General features: G+C 43.2%; 1 long non-coding RNA gene across 1 annotated transcript in view; it reads right to left on the reverse strand.

Annotated features, from left to right (window-relative positions):
• Window positions 1-10,989, reverse strand: part of LOC149858254 (uncharacterized) — an 86,601-nt gene extending 75,612 nt beyond the window's left edge. The window contains exon 1 of the long non-coding RNA XR_016443965.1: window positions 10,868-10,989. This is a non-coding gene — a long non-coding RNA (uncharacterized LOC149858254). The remainder of the gene's footprint in view (window positions 1-10,867) is intronic.
• Window positions 10,990-27,427: the final 16,438 nt, after the last annotated feature.

Genomic DNA, 27,427 nt, shown 5'->3' on the forward strand with positions numbered 1-27,427 from the left:
CTATTACTATTGCCCTTGCCAGGCTCTATGGCCTAGCCTTGTGTGGCATAAAGTAAAACCTCCTGGGAACATGCGGTGTCCAAGCAGTTAGTCTGGGTGAGACAGCAGCCTAATGACTGCTGGCTCCTGGGATCCCACACTTCCTGGACTCTTGATATTCCCAGGAGGACTTATTCTATGTTACACAGTGATCTATGATTCAGGAAAAATCTTCTTTCTCTACATTTTGCCTTCCAGAAACAAGCAGTGTGTTTTATGTGGTGGCATGTTGTAGGCGAGAAAATACCATATATTGTAGATGCAGTCATGAGAATTAGGAGACTTGATACCTAAGTAAGTAAATCCATCCACTAATACTCATGGCTATGCCCTTCAGAAAAGAAGGGAGTCCAAAAACATCATGACTTTTATGTTTGGCTGGCTGATTCTAAGAAGTAATTGTTCAACATTCCTAACTAACCTACTGATCTTTTGCTGTATTTCACTTATTGATGTTATTAATATCTGCCTCCCAAACCCAAGCAGTCCATTTAGCCAGAGAATTCCAGTTAGCATTACAGGAGTCTGTTGGATAGCAAAGTCAACAGCTACACCAAGCAATACAGAGAAGAGATGGTATGTTTTTCTGCAGTGGTTAACACATGGATGGGCAAAGGAAAAGATAGCTTCTTGTTCTCAAACTATATTGTTGATGTTACCTCCAATAATTAATACCTCCAGGAGTAATTGTTCCCAAACACAGACCTATCCCTCAGTATCTATTTCATTATAATGTGCTTATATACCCAAAGAGGGGTCAGAAGCTTCCAGCTGGAAAGACTTTCTTCTGCAATTAAGTCAATATAAAAACAAAGGAATCAAAGTAAATCATTCATGAGAGAGCATAATGCGCATCTCTCCTTTCATAATAACTCCAAGTATAAGATGGCTTCAGGTCTGAACACACAAAGGGTACTTAGAAGTTGAAAGATGTAGAACAGAAAGTAAAGCCATACCACACTTCCTCCACTACTGAACAAAAGGAATTTATAAATAAAGCAATTTTACCATGGGTATCTTGAAGTTAATTGCTACATTTTAAATAAGTTTGCACTTTTAAACTGATTTTCCAAAGTTGGCCTTCAGAACCTGAGTCCTTTTATCTAGCTGCATGGACCCTATCTAATTGAAAATATATCTTGTCTTAGTAGAAAGCTCGATCCAATTCAAGTAAAGAATGAATAATTAAGCTTGCTTAAAGTATTGTAATATGTTTAATTACACCTATTTAGTCTTATATAGAAATAAAAATAGCAATGGCTAAAAAGTAAGATGTCAAATTGTTGTGCATGCATCATATTAAGGGGTTTTCTTTTGGCTCAAGAACAGTGAAATCTGATTTTATAAGGCTCGTTACAGTGCAATTAAAACATTGTTTCTGCTGTCAGTGCTTTTATTCAACAAACTACTCAAAGTACTTGAAAAAGGACATTTTAAATAGTACAAACCTTTAAGATGATCACAACACACCTATTTCCCTGTGCAAAGATTTAATTTTGAGAGAGAATGAAAAATTATTTAAGAACAAAAGGAAAAATATGATTGATAGGTATTAAAAGACAGTGTGCAGTGGGTTTCCAATCTGGTTCATGTCATTGCCTATGCACCACTAACACAAACTTAAATATGAAGGGAGTTGGAGAAATTCTTGTTTGAGAGCAGGTTGATATGAAAAAGGTTTTTAAAAAATAGAACATTATCTGGCCTGAACACAATCTTGCACTAAGCTGGCCAGACCATGAAAAAAGTAATGTTCTTTGGCACTGCCTAGTGCATAGCCAGATGGAATTTGTATTGAATTCGGCCCATATTCTTGTAATGATGAAACATATTTGAAATTGTTGCATGCAGCTGCCATCTATTTAGCTGGCATAACTAAGCACTCAGTGAGTAAAAGATAATGCTAGTAATAAGTCAAGAGATGTACTGTACAGGTGGACAGGTTATTTTTAGTTATCTGAAACTCCATGGGAGCTTGAGTCAGAAACATAAGTCTCTATTAGATAAAAAGAGCTTTAAACTATCTAAATTACCACAAATTCTGTAGTGTAAAAGTCAATATATTTCCTTTTCTAATATTATGCCTCAATATATAATAATAAACACAACAACAGGAGGAAAAGAAGTAGAGAAATAATACTTTGCACAGATTATATCTTTAGTCAGAATTTCTAACTGATTGACAAGCACTAACTAATGAAGCTTAGCAACAATTCTGTGAAATATGATTTCTGAGTGGGTGTCCCTAGAGAAACCAATGACAAAAAATGCATTTGACTTCAGTGGGGGTGAGATCATGCTCTAACAAGGCCAAAACTTTTCAATGAAAAAGAGAATACATTTTTATGAACAATGTTCCCATTTGTTCAGCCAGGCTTAGACATATGTGACAGACTGAGATGACCAGCCATATATAGTTGTTAACCAATTAAAAAAAATCAGATATATAGGGAAACCTTGCAGGATCAGGGACATAATTTCCATCTATATATTGAGTTATCAGATGACCTTGAATAAAGTATGTTGGAACTGTCAGTCATGGAAAGAGTTAAAACTTCTCTTTTAATTGTGAGGTCACTTAAAGTAACTTTCCGTGAGTTTAGTAACTAACTAGATGAGGCAAGGGAAAGACTCAGCTGTTACAACATTTAAAGCAGTAGAACCTCAGTTTACCTTTCGAGACAATTATGAGCCAGACTCTGAAGAAGCCTACAAGATGGGAGACTCTTAAGGAGACATTTCTGAATCTCTGATACTGAGAGAAGATACCGTCCAGAGCTGCTTTATGAACTGAGACTAATTTTGAAAACATTCAAAACAAAAGAAGGGGTCACAAAATAAAGAACTCTGAGACATTGACCCACTGCTAAGAAGTAAATCTGATTGGAAAAAAAAATCAGTTGAACTTCTTTTTCACTAGGGAATATAGTGCTTGCAAATATAAAGTAGTTCATGAAATGGTATCAGTTTTGCCAAATCTTGATTAGAAGAAAAATTAAAATGGGAAAAATTTTTATAAGACTTTCCAAACATTCTGTTTGACAGTATCGGAAAGCTGCATTCCAATTTCTCATTTTAAAAATTTCTACTTGGAGATATTATATATACACCCATACATGTACTAGAAATTGTTTAAATTCTGCATATCGTAGTTCATAATTATTGATTACATATATTAGTATAATTTAACACAGGGGTATGCAATTTGTAGTACAAGTGGCACAGGGAGCCTCTATGTGTGTAAGGAAGAGAACAGAAAGCAGAGCATCAAATTAGGAAAAGTGTAGAGGCTGAGAAAAAGGAGACAGAATAGCAGCTTGGCCAGGAAACACAGGGCAGAGAGCAAGAAGTTGTGCAGATTGGCTAAGGGAAAAGGATTGGAGTAGCAGTTGGGGAGGGTGTAAGGCTATTTGTTGCAATCCTGCCAAAAAAAGGAGCTTCCACTGATCTAATATACTGTGTTTACCAAAATCCAAGATGCCTTGGAATTTAAGATGACCTTCTCCAATTAATTAGTTACTATACGTGGAAAATTAAAATGTTGTTATAATTTTCCATGTATAGAATCTAATTAATGGAAGGTGATCTTAAATTCACCTTCTCTTACCACTGTGAAGGGGCAAATGGTGGGGAAAGCAGTATCATGAGGACAGACAAGCCTGATCCAGATCCCTTTCCCCCCCTGCTATTTGCCTTCCCAGCCTCCCTACAATACTGCCTACATTTTGTGACAGCTCTGGCTCAGGATAGGGAGCACTGGTAGCTTCACCTTAACTTTGGCTAATCAGTGGTGGAGGCTCCAGTCCCAACCCTGGCCTGGGGCAGGTGACAGCTGCAGCTCTTGGCCAGGGGCAGGGCCAGATCCACAGCAGCTGCCTGCCCCAGGCTGATACTCAAATCCAATATGAAGCTTTTTTTCCCACCCTGTTGAATGTGGGGAAAAGCCTCATCTTGGATTGGAGTAAATATAGTGTGTAAATAAGACATCCTGTTTTTCAAGTTTTTATTAACCCAGAAAAGTTTTTGTGATTTTCTTTGGTGAAGAATTTCTAAATTGTGGAGTTTCCATTGGAAGGCAAATGTTGACATTTTGTGTCCTCAATGTAGCTCTATTAAGAAGCTGAGCAGGAAGAATGTAACTGGCATATAGATTCATACTGAGGGCATTGTGTTAACTGTCACTGAGATTAATACACCCAACAGTGAGCATTGTGCTAGCTGGCATTTAGATTTATATAGTATGCTTAATGAAGATATGTGCTATGTTTAAATGTTTCTGAATTCTTCTTTAACACTGTCCCTTGAGTTTTACAGAAAATCATTGTTGCTAAACATATGAAAATTGAGCCCAGCCACCCCTTTGTTGGAAAATGAAATTTCTTGCTTTCCTTGTCTTTTTCATGTTCATGTCCTGTTTTCTTGTTCTGTGTTGATACCAGCCTGACAATTTAATCTCTACATTGTCTGTTCTTCTTCACTTTACTTCTAATCCTGCTGATAGTCCCTTCCATGCTACTCATTTTGAGAAACATTTGTGAAGATTTCCATGGTGTACCTGAATTACACTTGATTGCATTTTTCTGTTTATTTGCTTATTTTTTTATAACATGGCAACTTTGGAAAAAGATAGCCAAACGATTCCAACATTTCAGGGAAACTATGAGACAACGTTGGGCAGAGCTATATCGATCTGTGACATACTGGGAAGTTGAAAGGGAGAGATAGAGGCTAGCAGACCTACTAAGAATATCCATCAGTTCTGTAACTGGAAACATAACATGTGACGGGCAAATGAGGCACATTAGGGGCTGTGCGAAGCTTCAGTAGTCTCCGAATCCAAATTGAATCAAGAGACGCATTACAAGCTCCAAATTGAATTGAAGCTTCCGAATTGATTCAGAAAAGATTTGGAGATTCAGAAGGCAAACATGCAGGAGGGGAGAGGGAGAGGAAATGGGGAGGAGGAAGGAGTGGAAGGGCTACTCTGATACTGACATCTGTAGCTGGCCAGTGACTGTGATTTTTCTATGAGTTTCCTTCAAATCACAGTGCTTTTGGGGAGGGATGTAGAAACAACGTATAAGGCTATGTGTGAACTCATCTGTGTGCCTTTTGTGAACTGTCTGTCTGTCTCTCTGTTGCAGCAGCAGTATCTGAAGGATTCTAGCTTGGTAGTAGGTAGTCTCTTGCCACCCATCCAGTCCTTTCCTATTTACCCTTGCCTACAATCCCTATTGTTATCCATTCCTTTCAGCTTATTCTTCCCCCAAAATCCTCTTATTTGTTCTTGTTAACCTGTTTTATCCCCCCTTCCCCCTCGCCAAAAAAAAGAAATCTGTGTTTTCTCTGGCAGTGTGTCATCACTGTGCAGGAAAGCACACCATATATTACATACATTACATACCAACACACACACTTTTTGCAGCACACCAAACATCATGAAGCATGCTGGAAAGGTAGGTGCCAGGTCTTTTGGCAAGGAAGAGAGAGGGGACAGAGGGAGAGCTGCAAGTTCCCCCACCCCACCCCACCCCAACATAGACACACCTCCTTTCCTGGGAGAGAGAAATCTTCCTCTGCTAATGGGAGCAAGGAGGTGAGAACTGTGTCTGCACCTGCAGCACCACCAGTAACACAACTAACTCCAACCAGTGACAGCATGACATTCTGTACTCCAATTTCGGTTGCTAGCATGAGCCTTCCAGTGCCAGAGGAGGAGCTGGATTTGGAAGCAGGGGAGCTGATTGCCATAGCCAAGGAAATTCTAGAAAAGGAGGGGAACTCTGGGTTTGTGCTCTACACCCCTCAAAGTTCCCTTAAAGGCAGGTCTCCTTCTCTAGAAGGTACCTCAGAGGAGGCTGTGGGGGCAGGTGGTTCAGATCCTCCTGTTGTTGTGCCTCTGCCTGATGAGGAGGTAGATAAGGCAGGATCCCCACCCACAACCCACCCACAACCCAGAAGTGAATAGAAGTGTAGTGTGGGATCATACTGAGGCGGCAGATAATCCCAGGTATGCTACCTGCCAGCACTGCTGAAAGCAGATAAGTCAGGGCAAGGACGAGAAATATTTTACCATCACTGCAATGCTGCATCTCAGGAGGCAGCACCCCCTTGCCCTTGTTCCTCCTCAGCCTGGCACCAGCGGGAGCATGCCCAATAAGAAGTTCCCTTCTCGCTCTAAAGCCCCTCACCCAGAGCAGAGGGGAGATGCTTGCTTTGAATGGCCAGCCCTTCTCCTTTGCTGAGCATCCAGGGTTCAGGTGGCTCATGGCATTCGTGGCCCCATCCTACCAAATGCCTGCACATACCATCTTTGGCAGGACAGTGATGCCATCCCTGTATGAGGCATGCCATGTATGAGGTTGCCTTACACTTCACCTTGGACTTCTGAAGCAGCCAGAGTGGAGATCATGCTTACCTCTCCTTTACAGGGCACTTATGTCATCAGTTAGGGCACTGGTGGGCTCTCCTTGAAGTGGAGGTGATGCATGAGTCCCACACTGCAAGGGAGCTTTTGGTGGTCATGAACTGTATGGTGTAGGGTTGGCTCTTTGGGCAGGCTGAGCTCACCCATGGGTTCATGATCACTGACAATGGGGCCAAGATGGTCAAAGTGGTGCTTGATGCCAACTTTGTTGGCATCCACTGTGTGGCACACAAGTTCCACATCATAATCAGGGATGCCTTGGAGGGGGAAAGGGCTCCTGGTGACAGCATCGTCAATACCATGACCAGCCAGCTCATTTTGAATTGTAGGAAGGTGGTGAGCTACTCCCACAGGAGCATCAAGTAGGGCAAGCTGCTGTGGGAGAAACAGGCAAAGCTGAGCATCCCACAAAACAAAACCACGCAGGATGTGGAGGCTCAGTGGAACCCTATGTATCTGGTGTTTGAAAGGCTGGGTGGGAAGATTGGGATCAGTGGCCCTCTTAACAAAACTGAGTGGGATATCCCAGATCTTGATGGTCCTCAAACTGTTCTTTGAGGCCACTGAGAGCCTCAGCGCTGGTGATGCTCTCCTCATCCAGGTGATCCCCATAGTGAAGGAGCTTGAGGATCAAATGGATAGTTGCCAGGGGAATCAATGTTTCTGGCTGGGGCAAGGCACTTTCACCAGAGGTGCAGACTCTGATGAAATGGCTGAAGAAGGGCATCAAAAAGTGGCTAGATCCATTGAGTGGGTACGTGTGACCCAAGGATGAATGGGAGCATTTGCAGCAGCAAAACCCTTGATCACTGGATGGAAGTGCTGGTGAACAGAGCCAGGGAAGCAGAAGGGAGAGGCATGGGGGAGACATGGAAGAGGGGGATCCACTACTCCAAGTACCAGTACCAGTACTCCAAGCAGCAGCCAACCTCCTCCACCACAGCCACTGCCAATGTGGGCCAAGAGCATGGCTTCAATGTTGTCTGATGTCTCTGGACCCCACCATCCAGCAGGTAGCGCAGAGGCCTCAGTGGCTACCTATCTCGCCAAGGACATGGAGCCACTGTAATGTGATCCCTTGGCTTATTGGGCAATCCACAGCCAGATGTGGCAGGATATGGCCATGGTTGCCCGGCAACACCTGTCTTGTTCACCAACCAGTGTTCCAAGTGAGAGAGTGTTCAGCATTGCTGGGGAGTTGTAACACCCCACCACACCTTGGATCCTGGTTTGGTGGAGCAGCTGGTGTTCCTGAAGGTGAACCTGCAGCTGCTGGGGTTCCCCAAGCTCCACAAGCAGGTGGAGTGCGTACCATCTTCCTCACTCCACACCTATTTCCTTTCTTTAGTTGCTTTCACAACTATTAAATGCCCCACTCTCAGAGCTGGAGATAGCAGTTTAGTTTTTCACCAGCCAGCACGGGAAGAACATCTCCCTGTTGAGCTCCCATGCCAAGATGAAATTGAAGGTATGGGTTGGGGCTATGGGGAAAAAGAAGACCCCCAGGTCCTGAGCATGACCTAAAACTGCACCCTGCCAGGGTAGAGGGACTGGTGGTGGTACAAAAGCCCCAGGAAATGCGAGGACCATAAACCTTACACACACAGCCCTGGCTGGGGAAAGCCCAGACCTGTAAGATCTTTGAGAGGCCTGAGGATTACTGGTTGCAGTAGAATTGTGAGGGTGAAAATAGACAGGCAGCTCAGATCTGACCTGAGGTACCCTTGACTGGTCCATGCTTGGGGCAGGACCCAAAGTGGGGCATTGAAGGGCCAGGGGCCTACTGTGAGAAATCCCCAGAGCAAGAGGCTCAGGATTCCAACTGGCTGCAGCTGTAAGATCCAGGAATGGTGATAGTTCTATTGTGGGGTGTAGTAATCACAGGGGTAATGGAGATATGTTGCCAGGTTTTATATTTCTTGTCATGGCATGGTCTGGATCCATTCAGTGTATTTTGAGATGTAGGTTTGCTTCTGGTGATAAGGTTAGTGAGGTTCAGTGCTTGATTGAATTTACAAAACACTTTTCACAGACAAGCCTACAAACTTCACTTCATAAATCTATTGGATATAAAAACCCATGGACTCAGTGTAGACGTTGAATTTATGACACACTATATAATATGCCTGACATCTGACTCCCCAGGTACTTCTCCACTTTTACCTGCTACATACTCTAATTCTTTTGCACTTCCTGGCTACAAGTTGCAAAGGCATGGACAATGTATATCATGGGGTAAAGGTGTTCTAGGAATCACAGCCCTATACATTAACAGTGGAGTTCACTGCTGCTGGAGTAAGAATCAACCCCATATTTTGACACCGAAATTAGCAGAGTTTTTTTGCTCTCCCAACATGGGTTTCATTAGCCAAAAAAAGGTGTGATAGATCCTTGCAGTAGAAGTGTCGGTCTAGAAAACTATAGTTCCCAAGAACACCTTACATATATTGCCTGCATTACTGCCTTGCTGCTGTTCCTGTGTGTTGCTTAGTAAGGGAAGAATGAGAGAGGAACTTTCTGGTGCATTCTTCCCATGCCTCTGTATAAACACAGATAAAGAGGACCAGAAGGACCTCCCAGGACATCAGGTTCAGTCCTCTACTAACACAAGAAATCATGTCATAAACCGATCTCAAAATTATGTCAAAGGACTAGCTGAGGGCAGCACTTATGCTTTCCAGCATTGCAATCCTTTCCATCTTGAGTCTACCCATTTCCCAATGGAGTTTAAAATACTAACATGACTTATCTCCCAGAAAGAAACAAAAGGACTAATAACGAGAAGTGAAAGTGGAATACAGAAGGGGACTAAAACAAGAGGATTTCTTTGCTTCTGCTCTAGTAGCATCCAGTTTCCTCAAAATTTGGTTCTTGTTAGTAAGGAATAGAAATAGAAAGAGAGAGAGAAAAGAGAGAGAGATTGCCTCATCTTACCAATACAGAGGAAAGAAAGTTCTTTGGTGATATCTGGAGGAAAAGGGAAAATAACTAGATCCTTTAGGGAAAGGGAAAATGAGAAGATACAGAGAAGTTCTGGCGTGATGTAGAACAGTATACCAATTACAGAAAATACTATCTTTTGAACATTTTGATTATTCCATTCTCCTGCTTACGGGTAAGTTTAAAGCAAGTATCTAACCTATGAAGGTGTCCTATATTATAGTTCTTAATTTTGTTGTTTACTGCACAAAAAGACAAACAAAAACAAACCCCCAAAACCACATACTAAACAGTGGGCCCATCTACACATGCCCCTGTGGTGCTGTTGTTACTGTACCTTCCTTTCATTAGTACTAAATGATGTCACAGTAAAAGCCATTACTACATCATGTTAATGGCACACAGTAATTGGTAGGTGCTATGTCACCAGAATGATGCACTATATCAAGGAAGCACACTGCTATAGCAAGATAGCTGTGGTGTCATGGTTTGTGCCTGCCAATGTTATGTCACTGTAGCTATATAGCGTCACGTGTACATGCACCCTCTATCTACATTTGCTAAGCAGCAATTCAAGTGAAATCAATGCAATAATATTGCATGTCAAAAGTATGGGGATCTCACAAGAGTCAGTTGTCATTAACTGTTATACTGTGTTGAGGCTCATATTCAGTGTTGATCAGTTAGAACTCAGACACGGAAACAATACAACCTTTGTCAGACTCCTTGGCTCTGGGTGATTGCAAACTCTATGGGACTAGCAGTGAGCATTAAACAGTCACCTATGCTATATAAATAATCATGCAAAGTAAACCATGTCTGCATGATGACCACCACCTTCATCCAATTACTTCCTCAGAGAGAACTTGCATATACTTAGAAATTGACTGGCATCCGAACAGAAAATGTCAAATACAAACTTGTACTATAGAAACTCTTCTACAATCCCAGAATTATTTTACAATTACAGTTGTAGAGTTCTACTATTCTATTCTACAACAGAATCTGCATGATAATCAACAGTATCACACAATGGCCTAGAAAATGGAACAGTATCCAAATGTAAAAATGAAGCATCAGATACAAAATTGCTAGAATAATGAACAGAAATAGCTTAGACAACTTACAATTGTATTTAGGTTTAGGGGCAGTATCCTGTAAAACTGCTAACAGAAAGTGGATTCTCTTTGTGCATTTTTACTCAAAAACCTGAAAAGCAATGAATTGCACAGTAAGTTTGGCCTACATACGTAACTATGCAGGGATAGCGTGTAGAGGCATGCAAAGACAGAAGGAGCCTCAAAGAGCTCCAATGCATTTAATGAGCTCAGCCTCTACAAACAACAAAATATTTCCTTTCCTTTCCTTTCCTTTCCTTTCCTATATGTTTTGAAGAACTGTAAAATCATTAAAAGTACTGGAATTTAAAGCAATATCATGGATGTCTGAATTAGTACTTACCAAAATAACTGATGAAATCTCAGACCTGTTGATCTTAGGCTCTTCACAAATTCAGGCAGATGACTTTCCATTGCTTAAAGTCTCTTCACATTTCAACAGCTTTCCTTTCAAGCATAATGGGTAATAGCCTACTTAGCTACCTAAAGAAAGAAAGTTGATGCATTTAGTCACATTCCCCCAGTTTCTGTCCCCTCCCTTCCCTCTCCTCCCATTTCTGAGTATGACACATTCCATGCTGACACCCATACTTTAGGGAACACTGTTGTAAATAACAGCTTTTATATAATAAAAACGAAAATAAAAGTAATAATAATAGTATTTTGCACTTCTATAGCTCCTTTCATCTGAGAATCTTCAAAGCTCTTTATGAATATTATTAAGTCTCACAATGTCCCTGATTATATTCATTTTTCAACTCAGTAATGAAACAGATGTTAAGTCCCAGCCTTCAAATCCAGTTGCCTAAAGGTTTATATTTAGGCACCCCAGTAAATGATCTAATTTCCAGAAATGCTGAATACTGAAAGGTTCTTTTGACATGGTTCTAGGCAAACAGATTTCAGAATTTTGTGTGAATCGAATTAACCATTTTTAATTGAGTTAACCAAAAGAAGTGTGGAGTTTTGGGGACTTGATTTGCTAACCAGCAGAAGAGTTCTGTCCAGGTGAAAACACTATTGACTTCTAAGCCTCTTCTCTAGGCATTACATATAAAGAAATCCTATTAAATAAACAAAGGAATCTCATCCCTGGCATAAATCCATTGAAATCTATGGAACACAGATATATTTACATCATGAAGCAACTTTAAAAAAAATTCCTTTGCAATTATAATTTCCTTAAATTACAATTAAAGTTTCAGATCATGGCTTAAATTTATATTCTCTTTTCTTTTTTTCTTTTAAACCATGGGGAAATTGTTTGTGGTTAAGCCAAAGCTGACAAAGTCCAGAGTGCTAGAAAAGGCTCTAAAATGTATTGTCTAATATTTAAACCTTATTCCTGCAGCAGATGGAATGGCACCAGGGAAGCAGCATGTCTAAAATATATTGGTTTTGCAAACAAAAAAATATTCACTGTAAAATAACCCATTTTTTAAAAGCTTTTTAGATCCTTCTTCTATATGAACTTCATTTGAGTTATATTGTTTACACTTTTCATGTAAAACGTCATGGGGCTAGCTGCTGTTATAACTAAGGCATGTGTATTCCCACTTTGTATAAAAAGTTATTCAGAATCCCAAGTCAAAGGTTAGATTATTAGAGTATATAGAAAGCAGCACAACGTATTAGCTTAGGCTGTTTATTGATGTGTTCATCATTTTCCAGATTATGTTAACTGATTCACATCACAGTTCAAATCAAATTTCAGGTTCCAGTTAAGGGTTAATAGATGATCAACAGGGTTTGCTCCCTTCTTCACAGACCAGTAGTCCAGGTGCTTGGGCAGGCCTGGGGGCTTAGGCAAGATACTGTTACTTAGTCATGGTGATATGTTATTGGCATGACTTTGTAAAGGCATTACTTTGTGCCTGATAACCTGTATGGTGTGAAAAAAACAAAGTTTCTCTTGAGGGGATTGGTATTTGTAATGTTTATCTAAATTCCTAACGAATGTTTATCTGAGTTCCTAAGGGCTGGTTTTCCTAAAAGCAACGCTGTATATCCATGTTAATTAATACATTTTAAATTGCCTAATTTGGACTGCATTCATCTGCATTAACTTTTTTCTTCATTCAGTGAGAATTAGTTAATTCGGACTAGAGTCAATTTTAATTCTGACTACAATGCCTGCACATGTGTGGGGAAGCTGCTTCGACATGCTATAATTACAGCACCACAGTATAGTATGTGTATGGCAGTGTTTATTAGTTTACTACAGCCTAGTGGAGCTGCACATGTAGATGCAGAGACTTGACTGCAGAGCTAATTAGGCAACTCAGTAATATCTCGTGTAGATGTGCCCACTGATTGTGGATGTTGTGCTACTATTCAGTCCCCTCCACATCAATTCCCTACAAATACTGACACCCTTAAAGCAGGACTTGGGATTGAAACAGATTCTTCCTTTTAAATAGGTATGTAGTCAAGCATTTATTTGCCTGGAATTATCAGTAAGACAGCCAGGTCTCCTATCACCAGGAGCTCTGAAATAGCCAGAATGAATGGAAAACTGAAGCATGCAATTTCAGTTCCTTAGTTTAGCAATTTGAATATAGTACTCAAGCACTTAGTTCATCCAGAATTGATGCATGATACCTTTTTGTCAAATGGCTGCAGGTTTTAGCATGGGTACTTCATAAACACAATTTTGAGCAGCACTTTGGAACCTACTTATAAGCTGTACAAACTATTAAATATATATATATTAGAGATGCACTGATACATTGGTCAGATATTGGATCGATAAAAATATAAAGAAAATTTTCTGTATCAACCCCAATGGGGCTGATAATTTGGCTAATAAATGCCTGTGTTGCACACAGCCACAGCACAGCATGAAGCAGAGCTGGTAGCATGGAGAGCTGCCTCCAGCTGGTAAGTCAGAAGGCGAGGAGGTAGGGAAGGGACATTAGGGGGGCAGATCAATGCCCCTACAGTGAGGGAGGGAGCAGGGGATGCACAGGTGGGGCAGGGGCATGGTATGGAGGTGCAGCCAGTAGGGGGATGGCTCGCATTGGTGCTTGCACCCCAGAAGGGGGTGGCATGTATCCCCAGATCTGTGTGGCACAGGGCGGGTGGGCTGGAACCGGTGCTGTGCAGCTCTTCTCAGCAGGGGCTGGGCTCAGAGCGGGCACCAGCAGCACTGGAAGGGGCTATACCCACTGCTCAATATGTGTGCATATCCAGATGCCCCCCCCAAAAAAAGATCCCCCACTCATGAATTGAACTAGATGTTCTTGTCATGAGTCCTGGGATGGTCCTTGTCTGCCTATATCCTTAGACCAACATGACTACAACCAACAACCCTGGGAAGGTCCAAAAATGTATATGAAGACAAGACCCAGGGCAACCTGTTCTGGCTTCACCTCATGGTGGGTGGGGCCACACTAATAATAGAAACTATGAAACTATGAATCTAATCATATATGCCAGGCTGAGAGAGAGGGCAACAGAGGGGTTCTGGGTGAACTTTCTGGGGTGCTGTTGCCATGATGCTTGCCAGGCATTTAAATCTAGCAAAGAATGAGGAATCATTGGAAACAGATAAGAAAAATACAATTCAGCTCTGGAAATATAGAGCAGATCTAATCACTCATGATTAAGGGTGAGGCTTGTTTTTTAATATAAACCAAATTCCTCACCTATCTGTTGCCCATGTACATTTTTTTTAAATTTCAAATCAAGTAAGTGCATTAAATATCTAGTGAACATTTTTTTTTTAAATTCTCAACTCACTTGGGGTTATCTGGCTAAGGTAGTTTTGAGATATAAGAAGATTTATTTTTTAAATGTTTTAATCCAGTTAGAAAAATCCTTTCATTAACCCTGTGAGCCTAGCATAGCTAACCCAATGATTAGCTCAAATGCAATATCTCTCTTAAGGTATAAAGGAAAGACCCCCATTTCTACTTTTTCAGTGTTGATGACATTTAGCTGAATTCCTGGGGGGGGTGGGGGAGGGTTCCTGCTTTTTTTATTTTCAGTGTTAAGATAATGATTTTAATTTTGTCTTTTCATTTGTTTTTAAATTTACCTCTTTATTTACGTATATTAAATTCTCAGTTACTTAAAATATTTAATGCTTAAAAAACCACACAGTAATGGGAAGGGAAGTCCAGTTCTACATCGGAAGTTTATGAATTAAGTTGAATTGCTTTTAAAAAAATCACACAGTTGATTGACTGATATGGAATATTTGTGACCAGTTACTCCACTAAAGAAAGCAGAAAAATATCTCATATGTCTGAATAACATCAAGATTTAAATGGCAAACCAAAGAATTGCATGACACATACATAACTGCCATTGCTTTACAGCTATATCTTATAAATGAAACCTCATTCAAATCTCTGTGCATCAATTTAGAAATGCACTGAGAGGAAAAATAACCATGGTGGAACATTTCTGACAAGCAAAGTAGCTAAGCAGAAAGTTCTCTTGGTTTTTTTTGTTTTGTTTTGTTTTTCTTTTTTTGCATCTTTTCATAAAATATCTATTAAATTGAAGGAAGTACCATGCTCCCCTAGATACCTTATGCAACAAATTTACTTAAGAAAAGTGTTAATGAATTATTTATGATATCCTGCTCTTAAGCACATTACAGGCATCATCAGGAGCAGACTTTATATATACAGGTAGAGTGGGCCACAAAAGAAGAATTCCTTCTCAGTTAAACGGATGATCTGGCAGGCTGGCAACTTCTTCTTACGTCTCTGAGATCTGCTTTTTTTCTTGTTGTACCACTTTTCCCTCTTCCCTACATTTCCCACAGTTTTAGTAATATCTAACTGAGCACTGATTTCCATGACTAATCAATAGTTGCTTCCATGTTTCTGTAGGAAGAAATGGATTGCTTAAAAAATTGAACTGTCAATCTTAAAATAAGTCCAACTATAAATAAAAAATCTACAAACTACTGTCATTGTACATGCATCAGTTGTAACTCTTCATGATAAATTATATTCATGTGCAATAAGATTCTGAAATAAAAACAGAGGTCAAAATCTAAAGCACTGCATGTGTTACTGATATGAAGCAGGAATATCTGAGTAAACAAAAATATAAGCAAAATGAAGTTTGAATAATCCTGAAAGGTCTTTGGTGCCAACCATGAATTATTACAATTTAATTTTATTTTTGATATTTAAGTATTCATTTATAACTAAGTCTTTAGTGCATGCAGTTTCATTATTACTGAGTGGAACTAGAAAGACAACCTAAAAGCATTAACAAACATCAAAGCAGCAGACTTATTTGCACTTTTAACAAAGGTCATTTTAAGATCCTTGACATAAGAAAAGACCGTCTGAAATATTTTAATGTCCACAAGATGAATATCATTGGCTTGATCCTATTGCCATTTACTTTAAAAGAATCAGCCCTTAAACTTAAAACGTTGCACTGCTTATCATTTATGACATCGCTTATCATTCCAACAAACTCAATATAAAATAGCAAAATACTATATATTTTGCCATTTCAAGCCTTTTCTTTAAATATAGGAACCCTGCTGATTTAGAGGCTGGTAATTTTGGCATACATGCATCACTTCTCTGCTTTTTCAAGATTCAGAAAAATCCTGAAATGAGCCCTTGTGCAGAGTTCCCAACAAAATCTATTTAACTTGGTCAGATATATCACATTTTATGTTGTAGCTGATGAAATTTTAGTTCAGAAGAAAAGGTTTGTTCAATGTAAATTATCTATGAAATAGGAAAATTATCATGTTTGGGTAGTGGGGTAAACAATGAGGAAACACAGACAAATGGACAAATGGACATGCAGACAAAAAGAAAATTAAGTTTCACGTCTGTCTCCTCATTATTTGAAACCACCGGACTTGGTGGGCTAGTCTGCTTCTGAGCAAAGCATACCTTTTAAAGATTCATGCAGAAATAAAACATTTGGGTTCCTTATTTTTTTTAGAAGGCCGTTTTCTCTAGAAACAGGTGAGCACCTATAAATTACAAACATTGGCCAATAAAGAATAGCCAGACGTGAACAGCCAGCTGGCTGATTGATATTCAAACTTGGATCAAAAGTCTGATCCATTTCAAAGAAAAGGATATACCCTGCATAAGCATGACATGTGTTTGGGTTCAACTGGTAAAATACACATCAAAGAATATGCTGGTTACAAAGGGGAACTGTTTAATTAGTGGCTTTAAGAAGATTGACCATTTGCATATTGAACAAATAATGTAGTTATCTAAGTCTTGATCAAAGAGGTTTAGGATTTGAATGGTCAGGGATAATGTATTATGTATCAGTTAATTATGTCTTATCGCACCAGCCTGAGTCAAGAGTACTAGATATTTACTCATCAAAATGTAGTTTCTCCATTCAGTGGAGTTCGGAGACCTTTGACTATACTTGCCCCAGACACAGAGCTTGTTAGTCATGGCATGGGTATAACGTAACAACACGTCCTATGTGAATAGGGCATGAGAGCTAAAGCAGGTGCTAGTAGGCTTTTTGCTTTTATTTCTGTTCTGTGTATTGTAGATAATATTGTAGACTCTGAGAATAGTGTCAGTTTGACTTATTTTTCTATTGTTTCAAGCCGCACTGATTCACATGTCAACTTAATGCATGATGGCCATTTTTTTAATGGCCACAATTTGGAGGTCTTTGGTGCCCAGTTTCTGATACCATATATTATCTGTTTTTGGTTTCTCTATTTTGATAAGGCATCTAAAATCAGTTTTTAGAATTTTGCTGGGTATTTTTTTTAATATACAAGTGTGGCTGTTTTTACTATGGGTTTATTCAATCAATATTCATGTTCCTGCAAATCCAACCTTTAGAAAAAGAAGATTTGAAACTGTGTTTATAGGTTGAATTATTAAATCTCTCAAAAGAGCTGTGCTGGAGGGTTTGAAGAAAATGACTCTTAAAGAGATAAGATAGGTATCTGTCATGTTTTATATAATGTATAGTGATCCTTGACCCTGACTTCAATGTATTTTTTTTTTGAACATTTGATAGCTAGTTCTATTATAAGCACTATTCATTAGTGGAACATAAAACATTTTGTAAGGAAAGTAAGCATCATTATCAGAGCTCTTTAAGGACAAAAAAGGCAGGCTGAAGGCCATGTATAAAGGGGGTGTGGAGGGAGTGCTCTGGCAAGGGAAAGGATAGGAGGTATGGCTGGAGTAGGAAAATAAGCAACTGAGGAGAATTAACTACAGTAAGTCTATGAAAATAGAAGGAAGCCCAACAGGCCACAGAGGGCATCTTTAAATATGCTTCAGGGTGGGGGAGGAAGTGATTTAATTTGAGCAGCTCTTGGGAGCTCCTACAGTATCTTGTGTATTCAGCACCCCACACTTCAAAATGGTGGCGCTGTGGTGGGAATGCTTTAACTAAACTCCTTCAATGAGCTTTACTTAAAGCACCCTCACCACCATTTTGAAATACAGGGTTTCTGAATACATATGATACTGAGGTTTCCTGGAGCATTCTAATTAGAAAGCTCCAGCAGACTTGATTAATCAAGCCTGCTCCCACACGTTCTAATTAGAATGTGTCAGAGCAGGCATTGAGAATGTGTATAGATGCCCAGAGATATAGGCTGATCTGGGTTTGAGTCAGGGGAGCACGGAAAGCCAAGCTTGCTACTTGCTTATGCAAGGGAAGCCTGGGATTGGGCTCCCCCTGCATTGCAATACAGCACAATCTGTACTGTGATCTGATACAAGATACCACAATTGCAACCCCCTGCCATACATATGGTATGGAAAGAAGCCATTGCTGGGATCCCATATCAGATCCTATTGTGCTTTTAACATTAATGTTTGTCAGGGGCAAAGAGATTGGCCAGGGCTAGAAGAACCCAGAGGACAAACCTGTGGGTATGTCCAAGCCAAGATGCAAGAGGCCAGGGTAACCAGCAAATCCACAACCCTGTCAAATAGGCTTTCCTTCTCTCCAGCTACCTACACGCTGAGTAAAATCAAGATTTCATAAGTGAGATAAGAAAGGACACCTGATGAGAATGACTAGCTAGGGCAAATCAGGAAGAAAGGAAAGGTGTGAGATGTAACAAACTGTGCTTTGAAACTGGCTATAGGGGAAAAAAAGGTTTAATATGATTTTCTAGGAGAAAAGTTAATGTAATGTCATGCTTTTCTACTAGAAACGATTTTGTCCAGGACAATCAAACTTTTAAATATTTTCTTCTGTACAAACTAAGATTCAAGAGTTTGTACACTGGAATTATTATTTAATTCTACATAATATACCCGTTAATGCACCTACCATCCACATGATGGTAATCACCTACCATCCACATAATCATGCAAATTACGGTACCAGAAGCTGGGCACCCAAAAATTAAGACGTCCAAAATGTAAAAATAAATAGCTTCCTCTCAGGAGGCATTAACTGCTTATTTCACTGAAAAATCCTATTTTCATGAAAATGTATGTCATAGCACTGACTTGCAATTTTAGGACTAGAGTTCATTTTTTTTCTCTTCTTTCCATGAAAAATGAAGTTAGGGTTATTTAAATTATTTTAATACTATTCATAAATAGGGATTAAATGTTCTGAATAATTCTGTATGAAAACAATTGAGGATACATCTACAAAACAACCACCACATCTGGTGTCAAGGGCCTCCTTTTGCCTGATAGTTGAGTAGCTGGAACACGCACCAGTATGAGAAAGATCTGCTTCAAACCACTTTTTTGCCTGAGGGGATTTGAACACCATATTATCTACATCTCAGGGTTGTGTCCAAACTACCAAATTATAGAACTTGTTTGACATGTATTGGAGGATGTTTCACACCGTTTGACATTTTTCTACTTTGTATAAACACACATTAACTGGAGAAAGGATTATTATCCAGGAGTTCTGCCTCCTGGATGTGTATTCTAATTACCATTTCCGAGGATTAGAGCAGGAAGGACCCTCACAAAACTCATCTAGTCCAGGCTTCTTCTCAAGGCAGGATCATGCCTGACTAAAACATCCGACTTAAGTGTCTGTAGCAGGGCACTAGGGTGCCTGCTACTGGCATTGGTAATAGGGCTTGGCTGCCAATCAGCAGGGCAGCACAGCTGAAGGTTGCTTAGGCAACAGATTAGGTCAGCTGACTGAAAGGGGGTAGGGCCTGGCCGTTATAAGCAGCCAGGCTGAGGCCAGAAGGCAGTTCCCCTCTGACAGGCAGAAGCTCTGCTGCAGAGCAGAGCAAGGCAGAGCTGCCTGAGCACCCATGTGCTGATGAGATGGAGAGGCCTCTGACAGGGAGGCTTGACAGAGAGCCAGGGTGGCATGGGATGTTATAGCCGGTAGGCTGATTTCTGGGTTACCACCAGTTGGCATGGCTTTGAGTTTGGTTTTGATGGTGATTGTGTTACTGGAGGACTGGGTGAGGCTGTAGGGGAAGGAGGAGGCCTCAGGGGAGCACCCCAGCAGAATGGCGGGGGTTCCTGGTGGGGTGTGCCCAGGGAGGGCACAGTGATTGGTGCCAGAGCTGGCACTGTGGATGAGGCACAGTGTTTTGGGGTGTCCCGACCCTCGCCCCAGTGGGGCGACCTCGGGAGGAATTAGGGGGGTGTCCCGACCCCAGCCCAGTGGGGAGCACTATCAAAAGTAAAGCCCATTGGGGTATAAGACCCAGAAGAAGGGTCAGGGGGCCAGGCACAGCTACAGGCCACCTGATCCCCAAGTTCAGGAAGTGTGCGAGCGAGGCCCAGAGGGGGAGAGAGCGCGAAAGGGTGCGGGAAGCACGAGAAGCGTGGACATAGGCCCCAGAGGGGGCGCGTGCGAGAAGCGCGAGGCATAGGCCCCAGTGCGGGCGACAAGATTGGGCAAACTCCAGAAGGAAGGGGTGGGCCTATCAAGAAACCTCAGAAGAGGGTGAGTGTGCGAGTAAGCCCCGGAGAAGGGCAGGCGCGTGGTTAGAAGCCTGGAGAGGGGACAGGCGTGCAAACAGGAGCCCAGAGGGGGAACATATATTGGGAAGGCCCTGGAGAGGGGGCACGCATACCAGAGAGGCCCCGGAGAGGACACATATACCAGAGAGGCCGTGGAAAGGGCAAGCATAAGATTAGAGCGTCTGGTGAAGACGAGGATATGGGAGAGGCCCTAGACAAGTGCGAATCGAGTGGGAAGCCCCTGGAAGGGGTGAGGGCAAGTCTAAAGAGCCTGGAAGGGCAGGGCACATGAGCAAGACCCCGGAGAGGGCAGGGCACATGGGTAAAGGCCCGGAGAGGGCACGGACATGTTGAGAGGCCCTGGAGAGGGTGCGTAAATAGAGACACAAGAACGTCCGGAACACCGGCGAGGCTTGGGCATGGTATTGGGGGCGGAAGGAGCCACGCGACGCCCTAGAGGGGTGCACCAAGAGATATCCGTAGAGGGCAAGAGCACCAGGTCCGAGAAGCCCAGGAAAAGCAGACTCCCATTAATATTATATAAACAGCAAAGACATGGCGGGCGAGATGAGGATGTTAAAAGGGCAACTTGGCACGGTAGGGGCACAGGAGAGATCACGGCCACTCCTGGGCCCTGCCCCGTGACAGTGTCTATCTAACCTGCTCCTGAAAGTTTCCTAGGATGAAGATTCCACAGTTTCTTTAGGTAGCCTATTCTAATGTCTGCTAATCTCCAACTTAAATTTCCTCTGCTGAGTCCCAAGTCTGACTTGTCCCAAGTCCTGTCTCCTACAATCACAGAGAAACTCATCTCCATTCTCTCTATAATCTCAGTACTTGAAGACTGTTATCCAATCCCCCCCCGAGTCTTCTCTTCTTCACACTAACAAACCCTAATTTTTCCATCCTTTCCTCATAATTCTTGCCTCCCAGGCCCCAAAGCACTTGTGCTTCTCTGTACTACAACCTTTCCAAACTCTCCACATCCTTCTTGAAGTGTGGTGCCCAACCTGGACATGATACTCCAGGTGAGGACTCACCAGTGCTGAAAAAAGCAAAAGAATCACCTCCCTTGATTTGTAAGTGACACTTCTATTGATACAACACAAGTCCCTGTTGGTTTTTTGCAACAAGCTTACACTTCTGGCCCATATTCAGCTTATGGTCAACTGTAACCTCAAGTTCTTCCCTGAAGTACTACAGCTGACCCAGTCATTACCCAGTCTGTAGCTGTATAGGCAATTATTCTGTCCCAAATGTATGACTTTGCACTTGTCCTTAATGCATTTCATCTGACTGATTGCAGATGTAGTTGTCACAGGTGATCTAAATTACCCGGACATCTGCTGGGAGGAGCAGTCAGCCAGCTCTGACCGCTCACAGAGGTTCCTAGCCAAGATACAGGACCTCCACTTAACCCAGAAGATGTACAGTCTTACCAGGGGGAATGCCCTGCTGGACTTGGTCCTGGCCACAGGCGACAACCTGGTGAAGGGACTTGAGGTCCTCGACCACCTGGGTGACAGTGATCATCACTTGCTGGAATTCACCATCCAGCTCAGGGTGTCAAGGGCCTGCAGCAAGGCAGGAGCCTTAGTGTCACAGGGGCACTTGGATGCCCCGTGTCTAAAAGGAAATAGAGAGCTGCCAATCACCAGGGCAGCCCAGGTGCTGGTTGCTGGGGCAACCAGGCAGGTCATTTGGCCGGAAGGGGGCAGGGCCGGGCCTTTATAAACAGCCCAGGCCGGAGCCTAGCTGGAAGTTCCCTTCTGGCAGCCGCAGGAGCAGGAGCAGGAGCAGGAGCAGGAGCAGGAGCAGGAGCAGGAGCAGGAGCAGGAGCTCTGTGGGAGAGCTGAGCAGGCTGAGAGGATGGTTGCAGCCTGACTACCCTGACTGGCTTCATGATGATATGGAGGGAGAGAGAACCCTAGAAGGGGTCGTGGCTAAGAGCCAAGTGAGTGCGGACTTTGTGTTATAAGCCAGTAGGCTTCTTGTTTGTGTTGCAGCCGCTTGGCTCATGGGTTTTGTTATGGTTATACCGGAGGACCGGGTGAGGCTGTAGGGGTGCGAGGAGGCCTCATGGGGGCCAGCGGGGGGCACAGTGAGCAGTGCCACAGTGGGCACAGTGAGAAGAGTGCGGAGAGGTGCTCGGCGTGTGGGGGTTGTAGCCCCAGCCGCGGGAGGCGCAGCGAAGGCCATAGAGGGGGCGGGAGGCACCAGAGAAGGGCGCTGGATGCAGGCTGAGCCCAGGGTGCCAGGTAGGGTGCCGGTAGCAGGCCATAGGTTGTAGCACTGGCCCAGAGGTGCCGGTAATGGGGTGCAGGTTGTTTAACTGGCCTAGAGGCGCTGGTAAAGGAGCAACAGGTGCATGACCAGCCCAGGGGCGCCGGTATAGGGGTGCCAGTGGTGTGATAGGCCCAGGAGGATTGGAGATGGGTGCCAGGGCATAACGAGCCCCAGGGGCATCAGGTGAGTGACAGGCCCGGGGGATGCCAGAGAGGGGCACCAGGGCAGGATGAGCCCAAAGGGCGCCAGAGAGGGAGCCGGAGGGAAAGGACAGAATAATGTCCAGGAACAGCTGCGAGGCTTGGGGCATGCTGAAGGGGAGGTAGGAGGCACGCATTGCCCATAAGGCTGGCGGTGTTGGAGCACCCCACTTGGAACGGAGGTAATACCAGCACGGTGTCAAGGTGAAAGTAGGCAGCCTCCCTAAATGAACTCTGTAAGAACAAAGACATGGTGGGTGAGAAGAGGGTGCTGGATCACCTTAATTGACAGGGCAGGGGGCACTAGCGAGCTCACGGCTGCTTGCAGGCCCCACTCCGTGACACTTAGACTTTAATAGGGCCCACTTCAATGAGCTGAGATTAATGGGAGAGGCACTAGAGTCCTGGAGAGTAGGGGAACTGGGTGCCCAGGATGAGTGGTTGTTCCTTAAGGAGATGATACTCAGAGCCCAAGGGGTGACAATCCCAACAAGAATCAAAGGGGGCAAGGGTGCACAAAAGCCCGCCTGGCTCACCAAGAGCATTTGTGAATGCCTGATTGCCAAAAAGGAGGCGTACATCCAGTGGAAGGGAGGGGCTATCACTAAAGAAGAGTATACCTTCATCACTCGGGTCTGTAGGGGGACTGTTAGGAAAAAATAAGGCAGATACGGAACAAGGGCTAACATCAACAATCAAGGATAACAAAAAGTCCTTTTTTTAAATTCATAGGGAGAATGAAGAGGGCCCCGGTAATGTGGGGCACCTGCAGGATATGCTTAGCAATCTGGTGGTTGCACCAGAGGAGAAAGCAGACCTCTTGAACAATTTCTTCACCTCTATTTTCTTGTGCAGGGACTGGGATTCCCCTTTGGAGATTCAGGACTGATTTGGGAGAAACTCTGTCAATACTAGGGTCAGGGAGGACTGGGTTAGAGAACTTCTGGAGGGGCTGGACATATTCAAATCAGCAGGTCCAGATGCTGTCTACCCCAGGGTATTGAGGGAATTGGCAGGGGTTATTTCAGGGCCCCTGGAACAGCTTTACAAGCATTTGTGGTGCTCTGACCAGGTGCTGGATGACTGGAAGAGGGTCAATGTGGTCTACATCTTTAAAAAAGGGAAGAGGGAGGACCCGAGCAACTATAGTCTTACTTCAATCCTGGGGAAGCTCTTTGAGAAGATTATCAAGGAGCACATCTGTGATGGGACAGCATCAGGGATGATGCTCAAGGGCAACCAGCATGTTTTCATTAGGGGCAGGTCCTGTCAGACCAACCTGACTGTCCTCTATGATCTGGTCAGAAAATCGTTGGACACAGGTGTCACGGTGGATGTAGTCTTTCTGGACTTCAGGAAGGCCTTTGACACTGTCTTCCACCCCATCCTCATTAAAAAGCTAGGTGACTGTGGCATTGATACCTACACAGTCAGATGGATTGCAAATTGGCTGAGGGGTCGTACTCAGAGTGGTGGTGGATGGGTCATTTTCAACCTGGAGGGAAGTGGGCAGTGGGGTCCCCCAGGGCTTGGTCCTTGGGCCCACACTGTTCAATTTCTTTATTAGCGACTTGGACAATGGGGTGAAGAGCATTCTGTTTAAATTTGCAGATGACACCAAGATTTAGGGTGAGGTGGGCATGCTAGAAGGGAAGGACAGATTACCGTAGGACCTGGACAGGATACAGGGGTGGGCAAATGAAAATAGGATGGGATTCAATACTAACAAGTGCAGGGTGCTGCACTTGGGCAGTAGGAACCAGCAGCATACTTATAAGCTGGGGAACTCACTTCTCAAAAGCATGGTGGCAGAAAGAGATCTTGGAGTCATTATTGACTCCAATATGAACATGGACTGACAATGTGAGAACACAGTCAGTAGGGCTAACCATAACTTGTGAAGCATCTGTGGATGCACAACAAGCAGGAGCAAGGAGGTGATTCTCCCCCTCTATGTGAGCTGGAGTACGGTGTCCAGTTCTGGGCACTGCACTTCAGGAAGGATGTGGACAGCATTGAGAGGGTCCAAAGGAGGGCCATTCACATGATCTGGGGACAGCAGGGCAGATCCTATGAGGGGAGGCTACGGGACCTTAACCTGTTCAGCTTTTACAAGAGAAGGCTGAGGGGAGACCTGGTGGCAATCTGGTGACCGTCTATAAATTTCCTAGGGGGGACCAGCAGGGTTTGGGAGAGAACTTGTTCCCCCGAGCACCTCCTGGAGTAACAAGGGATGTCGGCCATAAGTTGCTAGAGAGTAGGTTTAGACTAGACATTAAAAGGCACTACTTCACAGTCAGAGTGGCTAGGATCTGGAACCAACTTCCAAGGGAAGTGGTGATGGCTCCTACCCTTGGGGTTTCTAAGAGGAGGCTCGACATTTACTTGGCTGGGATCATTTGAGCCCAGATTCTCTCTCCTGCCCAGGGCAGGGGGTCAGACTAGAAAATCTACAAGGTCCCTTCCAACCCTACATTTGTGAATTTGTTTCAGACCATTCTCTAATCTATTCAGGTCATTCTGAACCCTAGCACTACTAAGTGACTGCAACTCCAATCAATTTAGAATCATAGAAAGTTATATTTGGAAGTGACCACAGGAGGTCATCTAGTCCAACCCCCTGCTCAAAGCAGGACCAGCCCCAACTAGATCAACCCAGCGAAAGCTTTGTCTAGCCAGGTTTTGAAAACCGCTGAGGATCAAGCTTCCACCTCTCTGGGTAACATGTTCCAGTGTTTTAGTACCATCCTAGTGAGAAAATTCTTCCTAATATTTAACCTAAACTTCTCTTGCTGCAACTTGAGACTGTTGCCCTTGTTCTGTCACCTGCCACCATTGAGAATAACCTAGCTCCATTGTCTTTCAACCCCGCCTTCAGGTAGTTGAACACTGCTTTTAAGTCTCCTCTCAGTCTCCACTTCTCTAGACTAAATAAGCCCAGTTCCCTTAGTCTTTTCTCATAAGTCATGTCCCCCAGCCTCATCACCATGTTTGTCACTCTCCGCTGGACTCTCTCCAATTTGTTCCATCCTTTTTGTATCAGGAGGCCCAAAACTGGACACAGTACTTCAGATGTGGCCTCATCTGAGCTGAGTAGAGGTGAAAAATTACTTCCCTGAACCTGTTGGCAACACACCTACCAATGCAGCCCATTATGCCATTAGTCTTCTTAGCAACTTCTTGGCAACTATGGAACACTGCTAGCTCATATTCAACTTATTGTCCATTGTAACGCCCTGGTCCTTTTCTGCAGAGCTGCTGCCCAGCCAGTCAGCCCCTGGCCCGTACTGGTGTATGGCATTGTTCTGTCCTAAGTGTAGGACTTTGCACTTGTCCTTGTTGAATCTCATGAGTTTCCTTTTGGCCCAGTCCTCCAATTTGTCTAGGTCACCATGATTCCTAGCCCTACCCTCCAGCATATCTACTACTCCCCCGCAGTTTGGTGTCATCTGAAAACTTGCTGAAGGTGCACTCTATGCCATCTTCCAGGTCACTGATGAAGACATTGAACAAAACTTGCAGCAGGACCAACCCCTGCGGGACTCCACCTGATACTGCCTGCCAATTAGATATTGAAATATTAATTAATATTTGCTGAGCCTGATGCTCCAGCCAGTTTTATATGCACCTTACAGTCCATTCATCCACCCCATACTTGTTTTGCTTGCCTGTGAAAATGCTGTGGGAGACCATATCAAAAGCCTTGCTAAAATCAAGGTATACTACATCTGCTGATCTCCCCACATCCACAAAGCCAGTCACCTCATCATAGAAGGCAGTCAGGTAAGTCAGGCATGACTTGTCCTTGGTGAATCGATGCGGACTGTTCCTAACCACCCTTTTCTTCCCTTCTCCAAATGCTTACAGTTGGATTCCTTGAGGGTCTGCTCCATGATTTTTCCAGAAACTGATGTGAGGTTGACTGGTCTGTCGTTCCCTGAATCCTTCTTTTCCCTTTTCTTACATATGGCCACTATGTTTGCCCTTTTCCAATCATCCAGGACCTCTCCTAATCACCATGAGTTTTCAAAGATGATGGCCAAAGTCTCTGCAATCACATCAGCCAACTCCCTCAGCACCCTTGGGTGCATCCCATCTGGCCCCATGGACTTGTATACATTCAGCTTTTCTATGTAGTCGCTAACCTGTTCTTTCACCACTGGAAGATGCTCACTTCCTGTCCAAATTGTGCTGCCCAATGCAGTAGTCTGAGAGCTGCCCTTGCCTGTGAAGATGGAGGCATAAAAAGCACTGAGCACTTCAGCCTTTTCTGCATCCTCTTTCAAAGGGTTGCCTCCCCCATTCAGTAAGGGACCCTCACTTTCTGTGATCCTCCCTTTGCTACGAACATACTTGTAGAAACCCTTTTGGTTACCCTTCACATCCCTTGCTAGCTGCAACTCCAATTGCACTTTGGCCTTCCTCATGTTATCCCTGCATGCCTGAGCAACGCTCTTATAGTATTCCCAAGTTATTTCTTCAAGTTTTCACTTCTTATAAGCTGCCTTTTTGTGATTTAATAAC

This window comes from Crocodylus siamensis, chromosome 8 (assembly GCF_052110815.1).
Source record: "Crocodylus siamensis isolate JL-2025a chromosome 8, ASM5211081v1, whole genome shotgun sequence".
Lineage (NCBI taxonomy): Eukaryota > Metazoa > Chordata > Crocodylia > Crocodylidae > Crocodylus > Crocodylus siamensis.